At 52.3% G+C, this 24695-nt stretch overlaps 1 protein-coding gene across 2 annotated transcripts in view; it reads left to right on the forward strand.

The window, feature by feature from the left end:
- Window positions 1-3353: 3353 nt before the first annotated feature.
- Window positions 3354-24695, forward strand: part of CHST8 (carbohydrate sulfotransferase 8) — a 102665-nt gene continuing 81323 nt past the window's right edge. The window contains exon 1 of one of the 2 annotated variants that reach the window (XM_084905160.1): window positions 3354-3449. The gene's annotated coding sequence lies outside the window, so the exon portion shown is untranslated. Of the gene's footprint in view, window positions 3450-7162; window positions 7290-24695 lie in introns of those variants that run through there. The other variant, XM_084905162.1, reaches the window with a different exon arrangement.

Genomic DNA, 24695 nt, shown 5'->3' on the forward strand with positions numbered 1-24695 from the left:
AGGCTGATCTACAATCAGGTGAGGTGGAGATTCCTCTTTCCAAAATGTTTTCGCACCCTTCACCTTATCTGAGTGTCCCTACTGCATAAGCAGGACAGTCTATTGCCCTCATTTTCCAAATAAGGAAATGGTGGGAAGAGTTAGGAGACATGCTCCAGACTGCCCATCCCACAGCTGGAAGAGCTGAAACAGACGCCCTGGTCCATCCCACTCTTCTCTTTCTCCCACGGGATACAGAAGACCGGCGTTCCCAGGCCTGCCACAGATGGCTCCTACTTCCTCCCGAGAGCACTGTGCTGGTTCTTCTCACGGCAACAGAACGGAAGGTTAGGCCTCAGGCCTCAGTCCTGCACCTGCTTCACCTGCCCTTCACCAAACAAGATGCTCCCCACTGGCTGCCCTCAGCTCCCCGCCCAACAGCGAGTGGGAACCTCTGTTCAGGAAATGTCAGGGGCCCAGAGCCAGGGGAGGAGGGCGTTTGCCTGCTGCCCACCTCCAAACCCGGTCAGGCCCTCTCCGCCCAGGCCCACCCCTTTGGCAGCAGCCAGAGAGCCTTCTGACCATCTCTGTTACCCCGTGCGGGTGGTGAACTGATGAGGCCAGCCCATGAAAATATCTTTTCACCTTAGTTGGGATGTAAAGGGACAAGTTTGCCACTAACCTTTCAGTGGGAACACACATACAAAAAGCTGCCAGTGGGCACCAGGGCTTCTTGGCCAGGATTTGCAGCATTTCTCTGCCTCCCCTGCTGCAGAGGCGGAGCCTGACTTTCAAAAGAAGGGCGTGCAGCCCTGGGCAGATCCTGGAAGGAAACTCAGGGAAGGGTGGTGTCATCGGCCTTGGGTCCTCCTCTGGGGATTTTCACGGGAGGCCTATAAACAAGAAGCAGTCTGAGTGAAAAATGAAAAACGGCAGATGTTGAAGGAATGCAGCATTGTTGATTCCTAGAGGCCGCTGCCTGAATAGTAGATGCAAATAGGTGCTAATAAGTACAGTTGGAGAAGCTAATGGAAAACTGTCCTTCCCAGGAGGATCTCTGCGTGCAGATGCACAGGCAGCAGCGGTGGGGGTCCGGGGAAAGCCTGTGTGGACTCGTCCTGTGGAAGCACTTGTGGTACAGAGCTTCCTCCCGGCTCAGGGCTGGCCCCGGGGAACAGGGAGAGAGAGAGAGAGAGAGAGAGAGAGAGAGAGAGAGAGAGAGAAGAGAGAGAGAGAGAATTGGCCCAAGGCAGTGTGCATAATATGGAAAAGCTGCTCAGCCAACCAGTGGGTCTGACCCTGGGTGGGGAGGGGGCTACAGGTGTGGGAACAAGAGGACACAGGGGCAGGAGCAAGGACAGGAGCAGGGACAGCGCAGTGGGCAAGTCGCTTTCTGCTCACTTTAATGCACATCCCCACCTTTGCTTTGATGGTTTGGGGATGTGAGTTGGATAAGGATTCCATTATCGTGTCGTTCCTGACATTTGAGTCCTTGTCCCTACATTCTGCTCACCCAGTCTGCACCTGACTGAGGTGGAGTAGTGATTTCAGCCATACATGCCCCCACCACACACACACACACACACACACACACACACACAACAACAACAACAACCCCAGACACCAGTAACACAGCCAGTGGAGTGTGGCTGGGCCAGGGTCCTGGGTCTGGCATGGTTTCTGAGCTCAGGGTCTTGGAGAGAGACTCCAGTACTGAAACTATGTCATTTTGGAGTCAGCAGCCCAGTCCTGGCTCTGCATTTTCACACCTCGCTTTCCTCATCTGTAAAACAGTACTGATAATGCCGACTGCGTTGCTGCAGGAATTAAGGAAGAGCCATGATATCATTGGTATATTTCAGTTTGCTAGCTCGCCTTTCCTGCTCTATCGAGTGCCCTGGGCTTATCCCGGGCATTCAGGAGGCCTCGGAGCTGCCCTACAGAGCCCTAATGCCCCAGCGCCAGGGCCTTCTTCAGGAGGGGCTCTGCTGTCTGTCAGGGCGGCCCAGCCCCTTCTCTGGCCTTTCAAGCTCTATGCGTCCACCCCAGTCCCCAACTTCAGCCTCCACTCAGGGGCAGCTGGGCCAAACCAGCAGCAGATAAAATGAGCGAGGGGGAGCATCCTTTACCTTATTTTATTACAGGTTTCTCTGCAGGTTTTTAAAAATACCAGGTGTCCCTTCAAGACTGGTTTACACAGCTTTGTGTCGCTCCTGGGAGAAGCCCGCCCAGCCTCCTTGCTGGGACTGGCTTGCTCCCTGCAGGTGGGGCTACCTCTTCACAGGAAGAACAAAACCTGGGAGCAGAGCCCCAAGCCCCCTTCACACCCCAGCCTTGTGCTCTCTCTCGTGCCGTGTGGCTGTGATCTGGAGCGTCCCACTCTCTGGTGGGGGGTAGTGTATGGGGAGGAGCCGCTTGAGCCCGGTTGAACTCACTCACGACCCTCCCAGCTCCCAGGCCCCTGACCAAACAAGAGCTTCGGGGAGGTAGCCTTCAAGGTAGAGTCTGGGTCAGGGGGTCACTTGCAGTTGAGTCAGGGCCCCAGGAATTTGGGCATCGGTGTGATGCCGAGCTGGCCGCCCCAGACCCTGGGCGAATTGCACCGAAGCTGGATTTCTCAGAATCTTCCTCGGTGCAGTCCTCTGCGTTTTGCTAGCCCCGCGCCCCGAAGCGTGGGTCCTGGGCGCGCACCCTGCCCAGCTGGGTCACGGCCTGCCCTGGGGCCGCCGTGGTCTCCCCCCTTCCCCTCCCCCCCGCCCCCGAGTCGGCGCGAGCGTGCGACCCACAGAGGCGGTGGAGCACTCTGGCCGCGGGCTGGAGCCAAGTGACAGCCGGGAGTCCACCTCCCGGGAAACCCGGGAGACGCGGGCGGCCCACGACTGCCCCCCCCCCCGCGGCCTCCGGGCCGCGCCCCGCGGCGGCTCCTTGGCGGCGCTCAGCCTGCGGGGCCGCGGGAGCCGCAGAGCGCGCGTGGGTGCGGCCCGGTGCGCTCCCGGGAGCGGCCGGCGGGTCCCAGGAGCGACCTCCTCCCGGCGGGACCCCCGCCGCGGCCGCCGCCACTTCGGGGCGGGGCCCGGGCCGGGGGTGGGGCGCCGGGCGGCGCGGCGCTGTTTCCAGCCTCGCCGAAGGCTCCGCGGGCACTTCGCTGGGAGCCTCCCGGCGCGCGAGCCGCATCCCGCGCCGCCGCGGGGAGGAGAGGAGAAGGCGGCGGCGGGAGGCGGCGGGGACAGACCGGACCGGGCGGTGGGAGAACACGCCGCCGCGCCCTCGCCCTCCCCGGTGCGCTCCGGCCGCACGCCGCTCGCTTCACCCACCGCACCAGCTCCGCCGCGAGCTGGCGGAGGCGCAGGGCCCGGGCGGAGCCGGGCGGAGGTCCTCCTGCTCGCCGGCGCCCGGAGCCCAGGATCCGCCGCGGAGGACCGCGCCGGGGCTGGAGGCGCCCGCGGCCCGGCGAGCGCCGGCTGCGACAGGTAAGTGCGCCGCGCCCTGCGCCACCCCTTCCCCGCCCGGCGCGGGCTCCCGCGGGGAGGGCGCCCGGAGGGTCCCAGAGGGCCCGGAACTGCACTGCGCCCGGGACCCGCGAGCCCCCGCGACGGTGAGTCCGAAGCCTTGGGCGGAAATGGGGTGCGCGCTGGGTCCTGGTCCGGCAGCACTTTGGGGACCCGCTCCGGTAGTGGGAACTTTAATTAGACTTTTGCTTCTTGGGTTTCACTTGCGGCCGCGCCTCTCAGGCTCCCCGGGTCCCCACGGATCCTCTGCTCCTCGTCCGGCCCCGGGTGCTGGGCGCGGGGAGGCAGCGTCCGGCTTCCAAAGGGCCGGGCTGGAGCGCCCCGGTTTTCCCGCGCGCTGGGGACCCGGACTCCGGGGGCGGAGGGCGTGCGGGGCGCGGGAGGAGTTCGAGGCCGCCCCGCTTCCCACCCGGCGGCGGAAGGGGCCCCGCCAGCCCTTCGCGCGCGTCCCCACCCCTCGCCTCTCCCGGGCACCGGCCTGTTTTGTACTCGAGGCGAGTGTGAGTGCGTCAGTGACCGGTGAGGGTGTGTGCGTGCCTGTGTGTGGGAGTGCGGGAGTCGGAGTCTCGGCGGCGGAAAATCCTCCTACCTTGCCCCGGGACCCGGCCGAGCCCCGGCTGCGGCTGCCACCCCAGCTGCTGGCTTCCAGCTCTGCACAGCACGCTGGCCGCGCGCAGGCCGGCCGGCCCGGCGAAGGCGCCTTTGCGGGTTTCAGCGGTGCCTGTGACCCTTCAGAAGTAACCCTTCTCTTTCCCCGGCACCGGACTGCCTCCGTGCCAACTTTGGCAGCACGGCCGGTCTCCAGGCCCTGCGACCCTGACCCAGAGCCGCTGCAGCAGCCGCACAGCGCCCTCGGCTGTGGATCCCGGCTGCCCGGTTGTCTAACGAGGAGACTCCCCGTCCTGAGGAAGGATCTGGTTTCCAGCGGACCCCCTTCCTGGAGCCGAGACTGGGGAGTGGGCACCGAAGCCCTCTGTGTCTGCTTGGCGGGGATTTACCCCAGCAGCAGGGCGGGCGCGGTGGAATAGAGGCACCACAGCTCTCTGGAGTGCACCGGAGAGGGGCAGTGGCAGGGGCGAAAGGGAAACTACCCCCTTCCACATAGCATCCCGGGCTGCTTACAAGCCGTGCGCCCAAGCCCCCTTTCTTTGGGTAAACGTTCACAGCTGGGTTCGCCTTGACCCTCGCTCTGGGGTGGAAAACTTTTTCTAAGTCCTGCCCTACAACAAACAGCAGGAGTGGCAGAGTTCTCTTTAAAATGTCCTGGCCTCATGGCCTCTCCTGCTCACCCTCTATCCCTGTCAACAAGGCGAGGCAGACGGGCCACTGGAACTGGTGACACTCTGGTCCTTGAAGGGTACCTCCCTCTTTTAATCCGCAGCCCATGGTAGTGGCAGGGAGAGGGTCTGGGAGCCCTGGGGGCGGGGATGGGGGAGCGAGGATGGAAGCACATGGCAGAGCCTTCATCACATTTGCCTCTGTGAAGTGACCCACAGGAGAGATAAAATTCAGATCTGAAGAGCTGGAGCTTCACAGGGTGATCAATAATTCTATAGCATTTGAACACAGAAAACCTCAAAGTCTGACCCCATCCCATCGCCTGGCCTGCTCGCTCTGGGACGTACAGATGGCACCGCTTATTGATCTATTTACCTGGATTCAGACTCTACAAGAGTGAATTATGTTCCCCAGGTATTGATTTCTCAAAAGACCCCAAATTAAAAAGGCCAGGCTTTCTTAAAGCAAGGTCAAGGATTAATTATTTATGGAGAGACATCAATCAGCCAGTGTGGGGCTCATCTATAAATTGCCTGCGTGGGCAAAAGGAGCATCTTCTGATTCTGGCTCCGGCTGCGAGAGGAGGGGCCCGGCTGACCTCCCCGGGTTTGGTGCAGGTTTCTGGACTGTGGCGGGAGGAAGTTGCTCTGTAACTCAGCTTGCTGTCAGAGATGCCTTTTTAATCTCGTAGCCAGAATCCCACTTGGGAAATTTCAGGCATATTTGCTGTGTTTCCGTAATGAACATTTACTGATTACAGAGTATCAAGGGAATTCCATTTTTTAAACATTTATTCACAGCTCTGTTTATGTAAGCTAATAAGTCTGGGGGAGTTCGGCAAAGATGTGTTTGCTGCATGGTAGTTGGGAAGTATGCCTGGTGGGCTCGTCTCAGAATCTACTCTCAGTTCCGTTGAAAGGAGGAGAGTCAGACTCTTGATTGAAAGCGTCATGCAGGTTGCTTCTCTGCTCTTCCCTCCAAGTCTGAGCCAGCAGGGGCCTCATAGGCTTTTTGTGGTTTTTTGGATCGAAGAGATGGTCACTTAGAGCTTTTATCGTTGTTTGCTGATGAGTCTGGTTGGAGCTGCGGGAAGTGAGCTCTGGAGTCTTGTGGGGCTGGCAGGGGAGGGTGTGGTGCCCCATCTCCTGCCCGGCCTGGAGTCTGGCCTGGAGTCTGGGAAGCGTGTCTTCCCTCACCCGCTGCACTTCCCTGATTTCTCCATCCTGTAGCAGCCACGTCGGAGACACATGGAGCGGGGAGGGAGCCAGTGGGCAGGAAAGTGGACACAAGTTTGTGGCATCTTTTTAATGAACAACCGTGGCAATTAGAGTCAGTAAATGCTGTGGGGAACAGGTACGCAAGCCTTTTATCAGTCAGAGGTACTGAGTTACAAACAGAAGATTTATGAGGTGCTGGCCCAGGAGAACAGTGTGGCCCGGTGGAGGGACAGCAAGAAATTTTTTAGAAAGGGTGAGGGTGGTTCTCTGGAGGTGTATGTGGCAATGGTGTCCTAGAGCCCCAGGAAGCTGCTGGGAGAGGCGGCCTGTGTGGTGACAGCGTGGTGACGGCAGGCTCCCTGGCACTACCTTTGGAGTCATAGCCAGGACTTGCCTGGCTTCAGAGCAGCTGTGTGTCTTCCCTCCTGGGGAAAGGAAACCCCTGGGCTCAGACAGCCAGGGGCCAGAGCTGCATTCGCGCAGGAGGCACAGGAGGCACAGGAGGCAGGAGACACCGTCTCATTCTTTCCTGGCTGCAGGCTCTGTGACCCGTCAGCGAATTCCCGTGGTAGCAGATGAGACTTACAAATTGTTCGTGGGAAAAAGTTGTGACTTTAACCCTGTACATAACCACCTGTCATTTGTGATCCGGAGCTGCCTGCACCTGCTGGCCGCAAATGCAGCCTCTGCCACTGACAGCATGAGGAGGCCTGTGTTCAGGGGGGTGGACACCCACAAGCAGCCCCGATTCCACCTCAAACGCCATCTTTCAGGAAGTCTGCGTGTCTGTATGGAGGCAAGGTGCTGGGGCTGCAGACACAGCTGCCCTCCCAGCCCAGTGACCTGGGTTTCAGCATTCCCTCTTCCCACCTTGAATGCCATGCATTGCTGGGCGATCAGTACTTTTGTCTGCTCGTGACTGAGGCCAAGGCACCCTGTCTCTGCCAAGACATGGTCAGAGCTGCCCCCGGCAATGACATTTACTTGAACTAAATGAGAGTTGTCAACACTGAAACCTGAAGCCAAATGACCCTCCGTCCCACACTCCCAGGGTCAGACCCGCTGTCCATCTTCTTCATTCTGCCATCCGTGGACACTTACTGAACATGGATTTGTGACAGGCTCTGGGGACACAAGATGAGCAAGACTAAGAGTGGTCCTTGCCCTTGTGGGTTTTGTAGTTTTGTGGGACAGAAACTCCCTCACATTCATCCCTCACTGATTCAGGCTCTGCCTGCAACACTAAACAAACACACAGCGCCTGTGTGAGCCTGGGCTACAATGAACATATGAAGGACTCGGCTGGGTGAGTATGAGATCTACAGCAGAGAAATCTGGCCCAGACTTAGGGGTCAGGAAGACTTCCCTGAGGAGGTGACACAGCTGAGATCTGAAGGAGGAGCTGACACTAAGCAGGGAGGGGTGGGAGGAAGTGAGGGAGAGGGCTTGCCTGGTCCAGAAGGTGAGTGAATGAGAGGGAGCATGGAGCACGTCCAGGAGCTGCAGGAAGGCCCAGGTGGCAGCAGAATGGAGGAGGAGGGATGTGGTTGGAGATAAGTGGAGTTCTGTCCGGCCCTATAGGGCCTTGAAGATTTGGGGCGTGTGTGTACAGATCTGTACAGATCCCCATAGAGGAGGAGTCCAGTGAGGAGGTAGCTGCAATAATCCTGGGGGAAGGTGGCCATGGTTCTAAAGAGGAGTGATGGACACGAATCCACCAGGGAGAGGGTGGGGGTGGTTGGACCATGACTCCTGGATCACGACTGGGAGCTGTGAATGCTCTGAGGCAGGGCATCCTGGACCAAGCACTGTCCACTCTGGCTGGCGTATGTTCTTCAGGGCTGGGGATGTGTGGCAGCTGCCCGTGTGGCTCTGCCTCTGTGCCCGTGCCCACTTGGGCCACCTTCCAGCTTTCCTCTAAACCCTGGGCCTTCTGCTATGTTCCCCCATGTGGCCACCATTTAACCCTAGCTTGTGAGCGCTCAGTAAGTCACAGTCCAGTACCCTGTGCCCAGTGTTCTCTGGTGAGGACAGCTGTTATGATGCCCACCTTTCTCTTGGCCTGCATGTCATCCACTTTGCTTCCTGGTGATCTGGTAGGTCCATTACCTGCCACCTACTTGTATCTGACCTGGCAGCTCCGCTCCTGTGCCCTCCTCTCATTGCCAGCCCTCTCTCCTTTCCCTCCTACCTGTGGGAGTCAGCCTCTACCTATTCCTTCAAGGAGTTCTGCCCATGGCCCAACTCTCTCTGATGGCTGTCTGCAGCTCAGCTCAGGCCCCAGCGTCTCTGTAGACACCACCTGGTCTCCCATAGCTGGGGTGGGACAGCAGGTCTGTGATTCACCCCACTTCCCATGGTGCTCACACTGCTGGCTGTAGGCCCTGTTCTGAGTGGTCACTGAGATGCAGGCAGCAGTCCAGGTTGCTGTCACCTTGCCCTCACTCTGCCTGGGCCTGAGCCAGCTCCTCCCTGGCTGGGCCAGACTCAGGGACAGGAGGGGTGAGAGCCAAGGAGAGGAAACTAGGAGCTACAGATGTGCTCCTTGGGCCTCAGGCCTCTCTGGGCTGATTCCTACCACCCTTGGGCTCTCTGCCTGGAGAGTGGACTCGTCAGACCAGTCTTCCTTCCTATTCTGGCCACTGCTCTCACCACCATGGACCAGTGGCCATGCCCTGGTGCCTATCAGTGGAGAGCCCCTCTGCCCACAGCTCCTAGACCGGGCACAGGTTGACACACACTTGGCAGGCAAGTCCTCCCCACCTTCAAAGCTGCCTCTTCGTGGGCACTGATTTATCTCCTGGGACAAGACCCATCTGCCTAAGCCTGTGAGCTCTGAAACCCTCCTCCATCCCTGAGATCCAAAAAACAGGAGTCTGCTTCCTGTGCTCTTAAGGGGAGCATCCAGGCACCCAGCAAATACTGACAGTGCACAGAGCCTCCTGCTAGATCCCAGAGGAGGCTGAGCAAACCCAGGCAGGTCACAGCGCTGGTGCAAATACTGCTCTCTCCGGCAGTCTTGGGCATGTTAAGCTTGCACGGAGAAGGTTCTCAGTGATTGCTGCTGGCAGGCAGAGGGAGCTGAACTGTGCAGTGTGTCTACACTGGTGGAGCCACTGTGTGATGCAGGCATTCTGTCTATACTGTTGAGTCTAGGGTGTGAGCACCTTCCATTTAGTCACTGCTTGCCCCACTCCTGCTGGGATCTTTGCACAGGTTCAGAGCTCTCAAGCTCTCCCTGTCTTCAGTGAATTTCCCTGTGGCTGAGCTCAGCCCAGACCCCGGCTTCCAGTCAGACAGTGCCTTGGCCCATCAGATCTGTCTCCCAGAGCTGAGGGTGTTGAGCCCAATGTGCCATGTCTACACTGGTTGAGCCAGTGCCCAGAGCAGACACTGTCTACACTGATTGAGCCCAATTCTGGCTGAGGGCTGTCTGTTTACACTGGTTGAGCTCAGTACATGACTCAGGCAGTCTACACGGGTTGAGTCATGCATCATGCAAGCTGTCGAAACTGTCTGAGCCAATGCTCAAAGCAGGCACTCTGTGTACTGGGGGAGCCAGTGGGTGATGCGTCCAGCCCGCGGCTGGCTGAGGCCTGTGTTCTGGACTTCTGATACCCTCACCAGGAATACCCCTTTCTCCCCTCCGGTATACACCTCTGGGTCCAATTTAACTCCTGCTTCCAAGGAACTTGTGTTGGTGTTCCCTCAGCTTTCCCATGTCTTGCTCCAGCCTCTGCTGGCTCAGAGCTGGGAGTGGTGTGGATGTGGGGCATGGGGACCCATCGTGATCTCACCTGGATGCCCCCTCCCTCATTGGGCTTGGGGGCTGAGCCTGCAGAATGCCTGCATCACACAGTGACTCCACCAGTGTAGACACACTGCACAGTTCAGCTCCCTCTGCCTGCCAGCAGCAATCACTGAGAACCTTCTCCGTGCAAGCTTAACATGCCCATAGATACAGAGGCTGCCTGCTGTCAGTGGTCATGGCCACCTTGCCATCCCCACGGCAGCCACGCACAGGCTTTTTTCTCAGGAAAGTCATCTGGTTGGGAGCTTTGCCTCATGCACATGGAGAACTATGCGCTTCTCCAGACTGAGTCCATCTGGCTGTCTCCCGCTAAGCTTTGGGGCCTCTATCTCCATTGTTGTTATTTTACCTCCTGAGGTTAGCCTTATCTGCAAATTTAACTTCATCCCTGTGAGAGAACAATCTCTTCATATTATTTAACTCTTCTCAATTCCCTCTGCTATGAATTGAAGTGTCAACCCTCAACCATGGCAACCAGCTCCACTTCATGCAGCCTCTTAGAGGTTGTGACAGAAGCTAGTACCTGGAGTCAGACTGTCTGGGTTCAAATCCTAGCTGCACCACTTAGTCACTGTGTGGACTAGGAGCTCAGTTTCCTCATCTAGAATATGGGGATGACAATAGAAACTGCCTAAGAGCCATTGTGCCTAGCAGCCAGCCAGCCCCAAATCAAAGACAGCTACCTCTACTATTATTGTTGTTGTATTATTTTTATTATTACTATTACTATTAATCTCTTGTGTTTGGTCTCTCAGCTGAGGCTCAGTCCCTCTTCATCTCAGGTGCAAGGAAGTATGTTGGTCAGTGGCCTTGCCTGGTAATGTGACGAAGGCTTAAGGGGCATGTGAGCTAACTGGCTAGTGACCCCTCAAGTCCCACCTGTTCTAAGTTTCCTATCAATGCCTTTTTTGTGTTCCACATTCAGTACGTTTAACATTTTTTATTCCAAACACATTATGCACCCCAAAAATTGCGCAGATTATGCCCACAATGCAGCGAACATCCTCAAACAGAACAGGCCTGTTGTGCCAGCACCAAAGCAGAAATCGGAATGTGACCAGCATCCCAGAGGCCCCTGTGCCTCCCTCCAGGCGCCTCCCTCCCCACAGCAACCATTCTCCTTACTTGTAATGACATTGCTTCGTTTTCCTTATTTTTAAACTTGATATAAGTGGATTCATAAGTCTGTACACTTTTGTGTCTAGCTTACCTTCATTTGTGAAATTCATCCTCGTTGCTGGGAGTCATTGTAGTTCGTTCATAGTTATTACTGGGTAAGATTCCATTGTGTGGATACACCCAGTTTATCCATTCTCCTCTTGACTGACATTTGGATTGCTCTGAGTTCTGGGCTATTATAAACAGTGTTGCTCATAGAGAAGGAGCCCCCAGGGGACTATGGTCTCGTTGACCCAACACGAGAGGGCATAGGGCCATAATCAGAGTTCACTGGTGAGTTACGGAAGGCTGCGGGAGGAGGCAAGCTTGGGGCCGCAGGCATGTTCATTTCGCCTGTGTCCCCCGGACACGGGCACACCCTTTAATAAGAGGGGGGCTGGGTTCATCTTTTGCAGGTGTTGTCGAACAATTTCCTCTAAAGGTTATACTGATCCCCACCCCTCCCCTGTTACGTGTGAGAGTTCCAGTTGCTCCACATCCTTTCTAACGCTTTGTGTTGCTTTCTAAGACTTTTATGTTTTGGCCATTCTATGAGTATGTAGAGGTATCACACTGTGGTTTTAATTTTATTTCTCAGATGATTAATTCAGTTTATTTTTTGCCAAGGATATGTTGAATTTGAAAACATCATTCAACAAATTTAAAAATTCACTTTATATGCAAATTATAGATAGATGTCCTAAACGTCGCGGGTGCTGGTGATTGCCTCTGCTGGGCAGGTTTGAACCTGGAAGGCAGTGGGTGGACTAGGCAGGTGTTTCTCTGGATGAGACAGAACCCCACCACCTGCCCCAGAATCACCTGGGGAGCTGTCAGAGCAGCAGTGGCTGGCCCTGCCTATCCCAGCCCCCAACCACCGGGTGGACTCCTATGACCCACAGTCTCTCTGGGACTCGCCTTTCTTTCCCGCCACAGTTCCCATGAGCACTGACCCCAGGTTGCCTATGTGTCTGCCGCTGGGTCCTGGCTCAGAGTGCAGTCCCGCAAATGCCCCCGGAATGAAGGTCAGAGACAAAGTGCTGCCTGTGGGCCTCTGTCCTCTCCCACCCCGCTGACCTGTCGGGGATTGTTGGGAGCCTGAGCTGCTAGGGGAGAGTGCTGGAAGCTGGGCTCTCACACCCTCGGGGGTGTCCTGCCCTGGGGCTCTGTTCCTCTAATGACGTCCCCCTCCTCCAGAGCCAGCTTCTGATGGGAGGCCGTGGCTCCAGGCCCCAGGCTCCGGCACTGGCTGCTGAGGAGCATCCCCTGGGTGACCTCATCCCCTGGGCTTGTCTGTCACTGGGTCCCTCTGGAGAAGCTGAAAGCCTCTGAAAGCAGCACTCCAGCCTGCTCCATGGGGCCTCCGCAGCCTTCAACACAGCCTGTTCATGGACGGCATGTCCTCAGGTCAAGTGGAGGCCCAAGGCCTTGTCTGTGGCCACGCACCCACGCCTGCCCGGCACGCTCATGGATGGTGGTGCACCTCCTTTCTCTGGCTGCAGCTTGTTCACTTTCTCCCAAGCCTGACTTATTTATTTGGAATGTAGCACAGCCTGGAGGATGAGAGCTCTCTCTGAGTCAGACCCTCAGGTTCAAATTGAGGTTCTGTTCAAGACCCAGCCATTACCCCCAGGGGAGAGAGGCAGATTCACAGTCAACTCTGAAGCAACAAGTAGGGATGACTGAGATCTCCGAGGTTGGGGATCTGGGGTTCTGGATGGGGCATCTGCTGGGGGCTCCCCAGAAGAGCGAGGCCTGGGCTGGTCCTTGGAGGCGGGAAGGGGGAGTGAGGACATCGGCAGTGTGAAGTCCTCAGAGAACCAAGTGCACTGAGCCCTCAGGAGACTCTGGTCTCGTTGACCCAACACAAACGGGCATAGAGCAATAATCAGAGTTCATTGGTGAGCTATGGAAGGCTGCGGGAGGAGGCAAGCTTGGGACTGCATGCATGTTCAGGGCCAGGGGCGAGAACTTTATCCTGGTGCCACCGGAAATTCTCTCCACGCTGCCGGATCATGGGCCATGGAAGGTTGAGCCAAGTACCGGTTGCTCTAAAACTGGGCGATGAAGAACGCCCGGTGCACATTGTTTATGCGGTGCGGAGGCGGGTGTGGAAAGATGGAAGAGCTAAAAGCAGTTTGGGAAAAACAACACCTTTTTTGTGTGTGTGTTTGTGTGTGTGTGTGTGTGTGTGTGTGTGTGTGGAAAGACAGATTAGAAAGGTTTATGCTCTTCTGTGATAACTAATATGAAAGGTTTATCAAAGTTTAAAAAAAACCCTTGACACTTTCTCCAAAATTGATTTGAAGACTGGCAGATTTGAGGAATCATCCAGTCGTGTTTTACGGGTCGATGCTAATTTGATGCAGCAGACCCTTGCGTGCATCACGCCAATTTACTGCCAAAGCAACAGTAAGCACCGACCTTTCGCGCGAGGTTTATAGGCGGATGGCTCATAAAGATGCATGCTTGACAAGTATGCTGCTCCTCTTAGGACGCGCAATATTAAGTGTTTAGCAAAAAAGCAACTAAATCGCCCTTGCCTTTTGCTGGTAAACAATCTCTGGGGACTGCAGGCTTGGATCCCATGCAATATTTCACCACTTTGGGTCCTGGTACGGGGAGCCTTTGTCTCCAAAAGCTGTGGCAGAGAGAAAAGGAGGAGCCCTTGGGCCTGGAGGATGCCCACAGGGACCACTTTGGAAACAGCTTGTAACCTAGGACATGGGAAGCCAATGACGCCCTCCTTAGATGGAATCAGAGGTCGCCCCTACACGAGATCCGAGATCCTCGGCGCCAAGTAAATCCATTTTCTGCTCTGGTTCCCCCCCGGGGCTGAGGCTGAGGCGTGATGGATCATCGCAGCATGTCTCTTTGCGTCCAAACACACGCTGTCAGAGCCCCTTCAGCGAGCAAATCACCAAGCTTTGTTCTGCACGTCAGGAAGGGTTTAACCATAAAAATTATCAGAACTCCCGTCTTTCACCCCTGAAAACCACTGCTCCTATTGTCCACCGAGGAAAAGTGGACTTTTATTAGTCTCCTCAGCACCACACGGTCCCTGGGTCCTCCGTCCCAGAGTTAATTACCGGCTTAATGAAGGAGGTTGCTGGCGGGGGCAGCCTGCGCAGACCGGTATCAGCACAAAGTCCCGTGGGTTTCCGCCCGGCGAAATTTGATCCTGGGCAAATGTCAAGGCGTTTTTGAAATCTGTGTTATGATATCAGCTCATTGCCAGTGTAGGGCTTCATTTGGATTTCATAAATATTGTATGGGGCTCTCTCACAACCACCTCGGCCAGCTGGAGAACACAAGAGCCACCCCCAACACACACACACACACACACACACACACACACACACACACAGGCACCCCACTGCAACTGCAATCTATTGCAGGGTTGTCATGAAAAGCCAATTGGTGATATTTCAATCACAATGTTCTTGTAACAAATTCCATTCAAATTCCCCGGAAAGGGAGTTAAGGTTTCCTCCTGCTGCTGGGAGAATGATATGCTAAATGTAGCTTCCTGGGGCCCTGGCAGCCGTCCAGAGCTTTGTAATTTATCGTTCTCTTCTGTGGCTTTCCCCGTGACCTTGGAACTCCCAACCTGGAGGATTCCTTAGGTTTACTCGTTGCCCTTCAACGTCTTGTGAGAATGGCCCCCCGAGCGAGAGCTCTGAGCGCCCCTCAGGCCGCAGCCCGGAGAAAGGAGGTGGCCGGGGCCCAGGAGCCGGGGCAGGGGGCTGGGAGGTTGCTGTGGCTGCTGACCTGCCCTCCGGAGTTTACTCAGCCACCAGACTGTCCACTGCTGTGTGGGCAGGCAGCCCCAGGTGAGGGAGCCTCCCGCCCCGCACAGAGATCACCCCGGGAAGAAGGGAGGGGCCGTCGGCAGTTACATCCGCCGGCTATTTTTGGTTGAGGCATAAACAAAATGGCCCAACTGCCGCTGTTACAGATTCTAGCAGAGGAGTGGCGTGTAGGAAAGATTAATGTACAATTAGAAGCCGTGTATGGGTAAATTACAGGGTGACAGCTATCTAATGCAAACACCGCAGACGTGTAATTAAGAGGCGTTACAGGCTCTCCAGGGTGAATTCGCTGAGGAAAGCGCTGGGGAGATGTCTGTGGAGCCGGTCGGGGGGCAGGTGAGGGGACAGGTGAGGGGACAGCGCGGTGGTGGGAGCTGGGAGGAGGAGCCCCACAGCGGGGGGGGGGGGGGGAGCAGACTGGGGTGTGATGGGAGCCCCAGTCCCGCGGTCAGGTGGCGCAGCCTGCCGCTCCCGCTGCAGCCCTCCTGCTCTCCCCTCCTCACCTGTGGCTCCCGGCAGTGACCGCCCATGGGCGTCTTCTCCCACGTTTTTTAATTTCTCCTGCTTTGTCAGCTTTTTAAGGAATATGTTACATTATGTGGAAATTGGATGCTAACAAGATTTGTATGAATAAATTAGACTCTTAACTTTTTATGTTATTACAAAATTGAAATGGACTCTAATGACAGTCAGAATTAATGTTCTGTTTCAAATAAATGCCAGGGATGTGACTGCGTTTTCAGTGCATTCTCCTCATTTCCCGTCTTTAGCCCCTCCCATAGGGCCATGGGGCCTCGCCTGAGGGGGGTCTCTCTCACAGACCTTCCCCTTCCGCCCTCTGCACTCACCTGGCCCAGCCCCCAGGGCTCCTCCCTGATGACCCTGGGTGCTCTGCCCGCACTGCCCATGGAGGCTGCTGGGAAATCTGCGCTGATGCTCCAGCAGGACCCCCTGCAGGAACTGTCCTCATCTTGGGGGGGGCGGGGGTGTGTGCTCCTGCCCTGCATCCAGGGACTGGTGATGGGGCCTGCAGACCTGTTCTCACTTGGGAGGCACCCTGACCTCTCCCTCTGCCTCCCCAGAGAGCCCTTCCCAACAAACCCAGCTTTGCAGGGCACTCAGCCCGTGAGCAGCTCCTAGCCATGATGGTTTTCCTAAACCCACCGTCAGGCGAGTGTCCCCTGCCGGGATCAGAGTCCCCGAAGACCAGGGTGGTTCCTTCTGCTTTGTGTCCGCTTCTTGAGCCCAGGACTGGGGTGAGGACTGACCAGGTCCAGGCCCCGGCGCAGGGTTGAAGCAGCAACAGAGCCAAAGGGCTTTTCTGGATCCCAGTGGCCACACCACCAGCTCTGGGTGGGGGTGGAATTGAAGAGCTTTGCTAAGACAGAAACCCCGGTGTCCCAAAGGACAGGGCAGAACAGGGAGGGACGGACGGGCACTGGGGTGTGGGCCCTGTCTTCCAGCTGACGTGGGAGAGAAACGGGCCGGTGAGCCCAGGCTCGGATCAGCCAGGTGGGGAATGCCCCGTGCAGCAGGGCCTCGTGGCGAGGAGCTGGTGAGGCCCGGGACGCCTGGGACACTGGTCCTCGGAAGGGGGCAGTGGGACTCGGTTCGCTGCCATCGCAGGAAGGGGTGGGGTTCAGCGTGGCCAGATGGTAAATATTACATGAAATCTCTTCTCTCCGAAGTCCGGAGACTAATTCAAAATTCAAAACCAGAGTCCTGACTGACCAAACAGTATCCCCGTGGACTGCTTTTGGCTTCTGTGCTGGAGGCCTTAGGAGCCCGGGACTTCCCAGGCTAAGAGGACACTTTCCCACCTGGAGAGTGACGGCCAGGGCCCTGGGAGGGAACAGTGATCGCCAAGACTGCAGGCCACGGCTGCAGAGCTGTTGGCTGTAGATAACGGAGGCCTGACCAATTGTGGCCTCTTGAGACCCCCCATCTGCTGGAAGAGGGGTCCTTGCTCTGAGACTGTGAGCATCTGGGAAGCTGTTTGGGCCCCAAAGATGGCTGGATGCGGGCAAGCCCATCCCTGGCCACTTGGGCCACTCGGTTGGGGACTCAGTGGATGACTGGGTAGCAGACCTCTATCCCCCATCCGAGGGACCTCACCTCAGCATTCCCGCCTCCACCTTCGTGAGCCTCAGCAATTCCTTGCAGGAATGCTTTCAGAGGAGCAAAAGAGGAAAATGGAAGTCTACCCAGCCCCTCTCTGGATCCAGGGTTCCCACACCTTGCCACAGAGAGGGAGTGTTTTATGTTTTAAATAATTCTGTATACATAAACTCAGAAGTCATATTCATTTTATTAATTTTCATACCTGCCTGCTGTTTAATCGCTTTGTATGCCACGGACACCTCTTCATGGCCACAGATCTATTCCCATCCTCCTTCTGACACCGGCACGGCACTCCTTCGGACGAGCTTATGTAAACAGTTCCCCCTTGGACGTGCTGGTGGCTTTCATTTTTGTTTTTCAATTTTAAAGAATGTCGGGGTGAACGTTCCTGCTGTATTCTTTTGTGTCATTTCAGAATAAATCCCGAGCAGTGGAATTGTTGGCTCAAGGGATATGCATGGTTTTAAGACTTTGAATTCTTCCCGGCAAACACCTTCCGTGAAGACCCAGCGGTGTCTGTTTGCACACCAGCAAGTCTTCGTTTCTTAGATTTTTGTCAATAATAGGTTAAAGGGAGGCATGCTTACTGCTTTTTTTTTTTTTTTTAAATAACTTTTATTCTCATCAAAATAACACCTATATGTATTTTAAAAAGCACAGCTAGCCGAAACAGGTTTGGCTCAGTGGATAGAGCGTCAGTCTGTGGACTGAAGGGTCCCAGGTTCGATTCCGGTCAAGGGCATGTACCTTGGTTGCAGGCACATCCCCAGTGGCAGGTGTGCAAGAGGCAGCTGATTGATGTTTCTCTCTCATCGATGTTTCTAACTCTCTATCTCTCTCTCTTCCTCTCTATAAAAACTCAATAAATATATTTTTTAAAAAACAAGAAAAATAAATAAGTAAAAGCACAGCTAATAAAAGGTTTATAATAAGCCTAGCATTCTCTGCTTCATTCCTTACTGCCCTCCCAACTCTTCCCAGAGGCACCCCCTAAAGCCCCGTGCTGTTTCCCTGCATGTGTGACTGCCCCTGTAGTTCTCCGTGACATGCATGTCCTGCAGGCGTGAAATGGACAACCAGCTGTCTTTTACAGAACGCTCACTCTTTGCCTTACTCTCTTAAAATGCCAGCTTCACCATTTGCTTAATTCTTGTATTTACTGGGGTTGCGTTGGGATTATTTGACTTCACTCTGTATAATCTTGTACCAGAACCCACTGTTTTAGTGATTTCAGCTTATGAACATATTTTTACTATCTTAGAAGATAACTCTCCTCTTATTATTCTTGTGTGACATCACATTTTTATTATTTTACATGCACTCTATATAAATAGTTGGTCCAAGTTTCAAATATCCAATGGAAATTTGTATTGGAATTGTATTTCATTTATAGGTAAATTTAAGATAAATCTGCAGATAAATTGGTCTTTTACTTTATGTTTTACCGTATTGCATCTTCTGATCAATTTATTCAACAAATATCTATTGAGAAATAGCTGTATGCCAGGCACTGTTCTAGGCACTGGGGGATATGCCAAGAAACAAAGCAGCGGAAGATCCCAGCCCCCATGAAGCCAACATGATAGTCCTTTGAAAAGCCAAGCAGGCTGGCCAGTGTGGCTCAGTAGTTGAGCATGGACCTATGAACCAGGAGGTCATGGTTCAATTCCCAGTCAGGGCTCATGCCTGTGTTGCGGGCTCATATGGGGCATGAAGGAGGCAGCCAATCAATGATTCACTCTCATCATTGATGTTTCTGTCTCTTTCTCCCTCTTGCTTAGAAGTTGAAGCACTTATTTATTCAATCTTATGGCTTTATTAAGTTCTGAAAAACTTTTAGTCATCATCTTTTCCTTTATTCTCAACATTAGCCTTTAAGTTGCCAGTCACACATCTGAGACACAGTGTACATATTAAGAATATGAACTCTGCACCCTGGCTGGCTTGAGGGAGAGTGTCAGCCTGCGGACTGAAGGGTCCCGGGTTCCATTCTAGTCAAAGGTGTGTATCTGATTGCAGGTTCAATCCCTGGCCCTGGCTGAGGTGCTTCAGGAGGCAATAATCAATGTGTCTCCCTCACATAGATGTTTTTCTCTCTGTGTCTCTCCCTCTCCCTTCTACATTTTCTAAAAAGCAATGGAAAAAATATCCTCAGGTGAGAATTAAAAAAAAAAAAAAAAAAGACAGAATATGAACTCTGCAGATTGCTACATGGATTTAACTTTACCGCTATGCTTAAATTAACAGCTGAGGAAATGACTTAAACTCTATTCTCAGTTTTCTCACCCAGAAATTGGGCATACTACACACTTAGGTTGTTATGACAATTAAGTGAGTTAACATATCGGGTATACAGACACTTCGTATAATTATAAAGGCAGTGCTTACTAAAATACATTCCATTTTCAAAACTGAGCTGTCTGCTGTTAAAGTGAGTACACATTGTTTGCGGGACACCCTGTATGTAAAGCGCTTAGCACAGTTCCTGGCACGTGGCCATCCCCATGTAAGTCCTAGTTACCCGTTCCCAGTGCCCCAGAGACCCCGCACTGACACCTGCGTGTTTGCCTCAGAGTCATCATTACACGTTTCCGAGAAGGACCTGACTTCGCCTCCGTCCCCGGGGATGCAGTGCTGCAGCGTCTCCATGGCGGCTCGTACTATTTTGGACCTTCTCGTTCTATTCTCTTCCCTGTAACCTCGTCTCCTGTTTTTCATGTATGCATTCTGGGTGACTTGTCAGATTTGTCTCCTGGATCCCTGCATCCAGGTTTACTAATTAATGTGTTTTTAATTTCAATCACTACATTTTTTATTTGTAGAAATTCTATGGAGATCTTTCAAATCTCCATGCTTGTTTTTGTAGTTTTGTATTTTCAAATCTCCATACTTTTGTTATTTTTAGCCTTTCTTTACGCACTTAATAATCTGAAACGTAATTATACTGCCTTTTCAGGCTTCTTCTTATTGCAGGTTCATGGAGTATTAATTCTTCTGTTTGCTTATCAGCTGTTATTGCCTCACGGTGAACCGTTGCTTTGAGCAGGTTATAATTTCTGTGTGGTAGTCTAGGGAAGCAGAAATGATACAAACTCATTTAGGATTGGTGACATTTTACACAGTAGCCCTGTGCTTCCTGGGGTGTGAAAGTGTTGGGATTTGCACACCACATCGGAAGTGTACACTTGGGCCCACGGCCATGGTGCCTGCCTGGGATTGCCATTCTTTCTGGAAATTCGCCTCCCACCCACACACGCTGACGGGTTGAGTTTTGTATTTCCCCAGACCGGCTGAGTTTTCCAGCCCCATTCCAATGAGCGGGGACCCTGGTGGGGCCTGAGCTTGGTGCGGGAGCTCAGACCAGTCTCCTGCCCTTGCAGACACCATCGCCCGGTGCTGGCCTCTGCGGTCTGCCGCTGCTGCTCAGCTTCTCTGGGCACCGGCTGACAGTTTATTCCTACAGCTCTCATATCGCTTCATTTTGACACCTAAGGATTTCCTTTTCTTTCCTTCAAGCTCAATTATATATTTTTAATTATTTCATATTGTATCCAGCATTTCCATGCATTTGGAGCTTGGGGTGGTGGTGGTGGGTTCTGTGTGTGTGCCACGATCTCTTATTTAGGATTTTTACACCCAGAGTGACAAACAAGATTAGTCGGTGATTTTATTTTTGTTTCATCGTTGGCAGGTTTGGGGACCAGGGTTATGTGTTATTCATCAAATTAATTAGGAAGTTTTCCTCCTTTCTTTATCCTCTGGGGCGTTTTAAGTAGCATAGATTTCTGTACCTTGAAGGTTTGAAATTTCCCAGTGCAATCTGCCTGAGGACACCGCCTCTGGGAGAGAATGAGGGTTTTCTGCCTGTTTCTGTTCAGTTTTTCTACTTCTTCACTGTTTGAATAACTTCTGCTTCCTTAGACTATCATACACTCTATCAAGATTTTAAAATTTATTAGCACAGAATCCCACGTGGTATTCTTATACTTTAATAAGTTACATCTTCTCTAGTTATATCTTTTTCATTAATGTTGCGTTTCTCCCTCTTTTGTTTTTATGAGTAGACTTTACCAGGCAGTTGTATATTTTATTGGTGTTTTCTAAGACATTGCTATTAAGTTTATTTATTCAACCTACTATTAAACTCTTAAAAATCTCTAGTTCCCCCTTTCATCTTTAAATCCTTTTTAAGGTTTATTGTCTTGCTCTTTTTCTAATGTTTAAGTTGAATGTCCAAGTCATTAATTATTTTTTTTTCCTTAAGAATAAAACACTTAAAGCAATAAAGTTTCCTCTGAGCACAGTTCTGGCCACATTCCATAAGTTTTTGGGTGCATAAGTTATCATAATTTTTCATACTGTAAAATGGCTATTTTGATTTCCTTTTTTAGTATAAGAGAGGTGTTTAGGAGAGTATTTTAAAGCTTTTTACTTTTTCTTTTGTTATTGATTCTAGTCAGATATTATTGTATGCCATACATTTTTTAAAGCTCCCATATTTTCATGAAATCTAAAATGATGCTGATTGTAATGCACACCGTTATTTTTTTGTATAACTAAGAAAAGCAGGAAAAGGCACTGCTAGTTAAACTCAAATATCCCATCAATTGTAAGATACACATTCCATATATGCGCACACATGCATGCAAATATAAAATTAGTCTTGAAGCTGTTGTTCAAATTTTCTCTATGGTTGCTCATTTTTTATCAGCTTGATCTTTCCATTTCTGAGTGAGACCTGTTAAAATCTTCCACTTTAGTTGTGGACTGGTGAATTTTCCTCATGATTGCCACTTTTCGCTTTATATATTCTGAGGTTTCATTAGGGGAGTGAGGAAAGTTGGGATTTACACCAGGGTGCCGACTCCCGTAATGGCCTTCCGAGTTCCTAACTGCTATAAAAAAAATTCACATTGCTCTTTTTCTCATTATGTGGCACTGCTCCTTACCCCTATTAATTCCTTTTTGCCTTGAAATCAGTATCACCATGTCGCTTTCCTTTGGTTAATACTTACTGGCATCCCACCCTCCAGTCCCTATTCCCAGGCTTTGTGTTGCTTTTAAAAGGCATGTTTTCCCCACCAACACTGATGGTCTTCCTGTGGCAAGACACGTTGCTTACCCTCCTGGGGCCTCAGTTACTCCATCTATAAAATGGGGTAATAATGGTACCTAACTATATGCTTATTTTGAGGATTAAATAAGCCCATACATGTAAAATGTTTGGGCTGAGGCCTGGCACATAGGGAACATCACTAAATGTTAGATGGGCTTACTTAATATTTATTCCTCCTTAATGTTTTAGATTTATTTCCATTACCTTACTTTTGGCTTCTGTTTACTCATCTTTCTTGTGTTCAGTCCAATCAATATATTTTTCCTCAGTTGATTTGGAAATTATAGATTTTCCCTATCATTTAATTGAGTACTCTTAAAATGTTAACATCCATATTTAACTATACGTTTTTTAGCAAGTGTAAAGTTATCTCTTTCATCCTTTGAAATAATCAAGGGTCTTTGTTATGCTGCACACTCTCCCTCCATCTTTCTATGTAGACTAAGGATTTTTTTCTATCTTAATACCAAAAAATGCATTATTAATAAGTAGAGTCAATAGTTCATTAAATTTGCTAACAAATTTTTACCAGTGTTCATGTTTTTTAAATCCTGTTCCTTCTCTCTGGGTTTATTTTTCTTGCAGAAATGCATCCTTTAGTATTCTTTCATTTTAGGTGGCAGAAGGTCTTTATTTTGCCTACATTCTTGGATAATTGAATAAAGGATCTTCATTTTCCTACTGTGCTTACCTAAACAGGACACTCCTCCACTGTCTTCTGGGCGGCTCCTGAGGCGAGGGTGTCCGCTGTTGGTCTAACTGTTGGTGGATAATGTCTTTTCTTTCTGGTGAACTTAAATATGTTTCTTTTTGCTTTTGGTATTCTAGAGTTTTACTAAGGTGGGTGAATTATTAAAAAAAATTTTATTATTCTGCTTAGCACTATGTGTACATTCTCAGTATAAGAAATCACGTTTTACTTCGATTCTGGAACATTCTTAGCCATATCCCTTCAATGTATTGCCTTTTCTACCAGTAACCTCTTCTTTTCTTCTGAAACTCTGTGTTAGATGAATGGGGTGATAATTTTTTAACAATTGCAATGGACCAAAAATTAATTAAACATTTTCCTAATAATGGCAATTTATATTTTCCCATCTTTTTTTCTATTAAAAACAATGCTGCAGTCAACATTTTAACTTCCCTCTTTTTTTCTTAGATTCTATTTTTATTGCATTATGGTTAGATAATGCCTTCTATTGGGATTTTTTCCTCTAGTCTAATGTAAGCCCATTTTTCTAAATAGTCTTTGAGAGATTGAGAAAACTATTCTGTTTGCTGAGAGCAAAGGTGTGAGAGGGAGTGTCAGATTTTTATTACTGAAATCTTTAATGTTCTCACTTAATTTTGTTTGTGTAATTTGTTCATTTAAAAAGTGTTGACACCTTTATGATTGGGGGTTTGTCAAGTCCTTTTGCCCCAATCGTTTGCTTTCTAGACTCTGAAGCATCATCCTGAGACGTGTGGGTGCCTGTCCTAGAGGCCACTCTGCAGGGCTGGCCCCTGCGTCCCCCGGGAGCCTCGCAGACCTCCTTTGTGGGCCCTTGGGCGCTCCCTGTGCCCTGACCCCCGAGTGGCTGCCCGTCGCCTGCCTGTGCCCTCTGCTCTGGGCCTGCAGGAACTCTTGGCTCGGCCTGGTTCGTGGCCCCCCCCTTCCCATCCCGGCTCATGGATACAGGCTTCTCCCATCCCCTCCATTTTCACATTTGTTTGATCCTTTCCATGGAAATTGGCAGGGAGAGAAATTAGACAAATGGTGCTCGTTGCCATCCTTAACACAGAAGTCCCTTTCCTTCTGCCAGCTGCTTTTCCAAGCTCTTCCTCTTCCTCAGCCTGATCTCCTTCCCCAGCTCCAGCCTCCCCGTGTGCGGAAGGACCATTCCCAGCACCTCCGGTCGCTCGCTCTGTGGGGACACAGGCCGCGTGGGGCCGGCAGCCTGGGCTCCTTCCGGGAGGAGGCTCCTCTGCTTCCTGCTCCCCAGGAACGGTCTCCGCCTGGATGGCAGCGGATGACCCCGGTGGGCGTGTGCTGCCCACCTGCCTGGCCAGCCTGGATTGGGTGCGTAACTGTGTGATCCCATGAGTCTCGCATGGAGCCTGAGAACTGCTGAGGAGGAGGGCCTCGGGTTACACTCCCAGTGCGTGGGCCTCTGGCCAGCCAGTGGCCAGAGGGGTTTTTAACTATTCCTGCCGCTTGGTGAAGTTCAGCTGGCACAGAGTCAGCATCCCCGGAACCCCTCCCTTCCCCCCAACGGAGGCTCTGTGGGCTCACTGCTCAGGGACAGTGCTGCTTCCCACGCGGGACCAGCAGGAGAGAGGCAGTGCCCAGCCACATTCTGCCCGGCAGCCTGCCGGCCCCTGCCCCAGCCTCCTGTGGGACCCTGCTCCTTTGGCCGATGTGTGTCTGTGCTTCTGGCTGGGTAGAGAGGTGGGTGGAACAGCTGCCTCCCACAGATCTGTTCACCAGCAGCCAGAGTGGGTCATTTTAAACAGAAAATTGCCTACATCCCAAAAGGAGAGGTTTATGTTCGTCCCATCAGACCTTCGCCCAGAGTGCCGCCCATCCACCCATCCCTTACCTGCCCGCCCCCTTCAGTTCTCATCTCCGTCCCACACTGGGACCTTCCTTTGCCCAGGCCAGTGTGAATGCCCTTGCTGCAGGACTCTGCGAGGGTGGTATGTAGAGGCTGGCAC

The sequence above is a fragment of the Pipistrellus hanaki genome (genome assembly GCF_964339955.1).
Source record: "Pipistrellus hanaki genome assembly, chromosome: 15".
In the NCBI taxonomy this organism is placed as follows: Eukaryota; Metazoa; Chordata; class Mammalia; order Chiroptera; family Vespertilionidae; genus Pipistrellus; species Pipistrellus hanaki.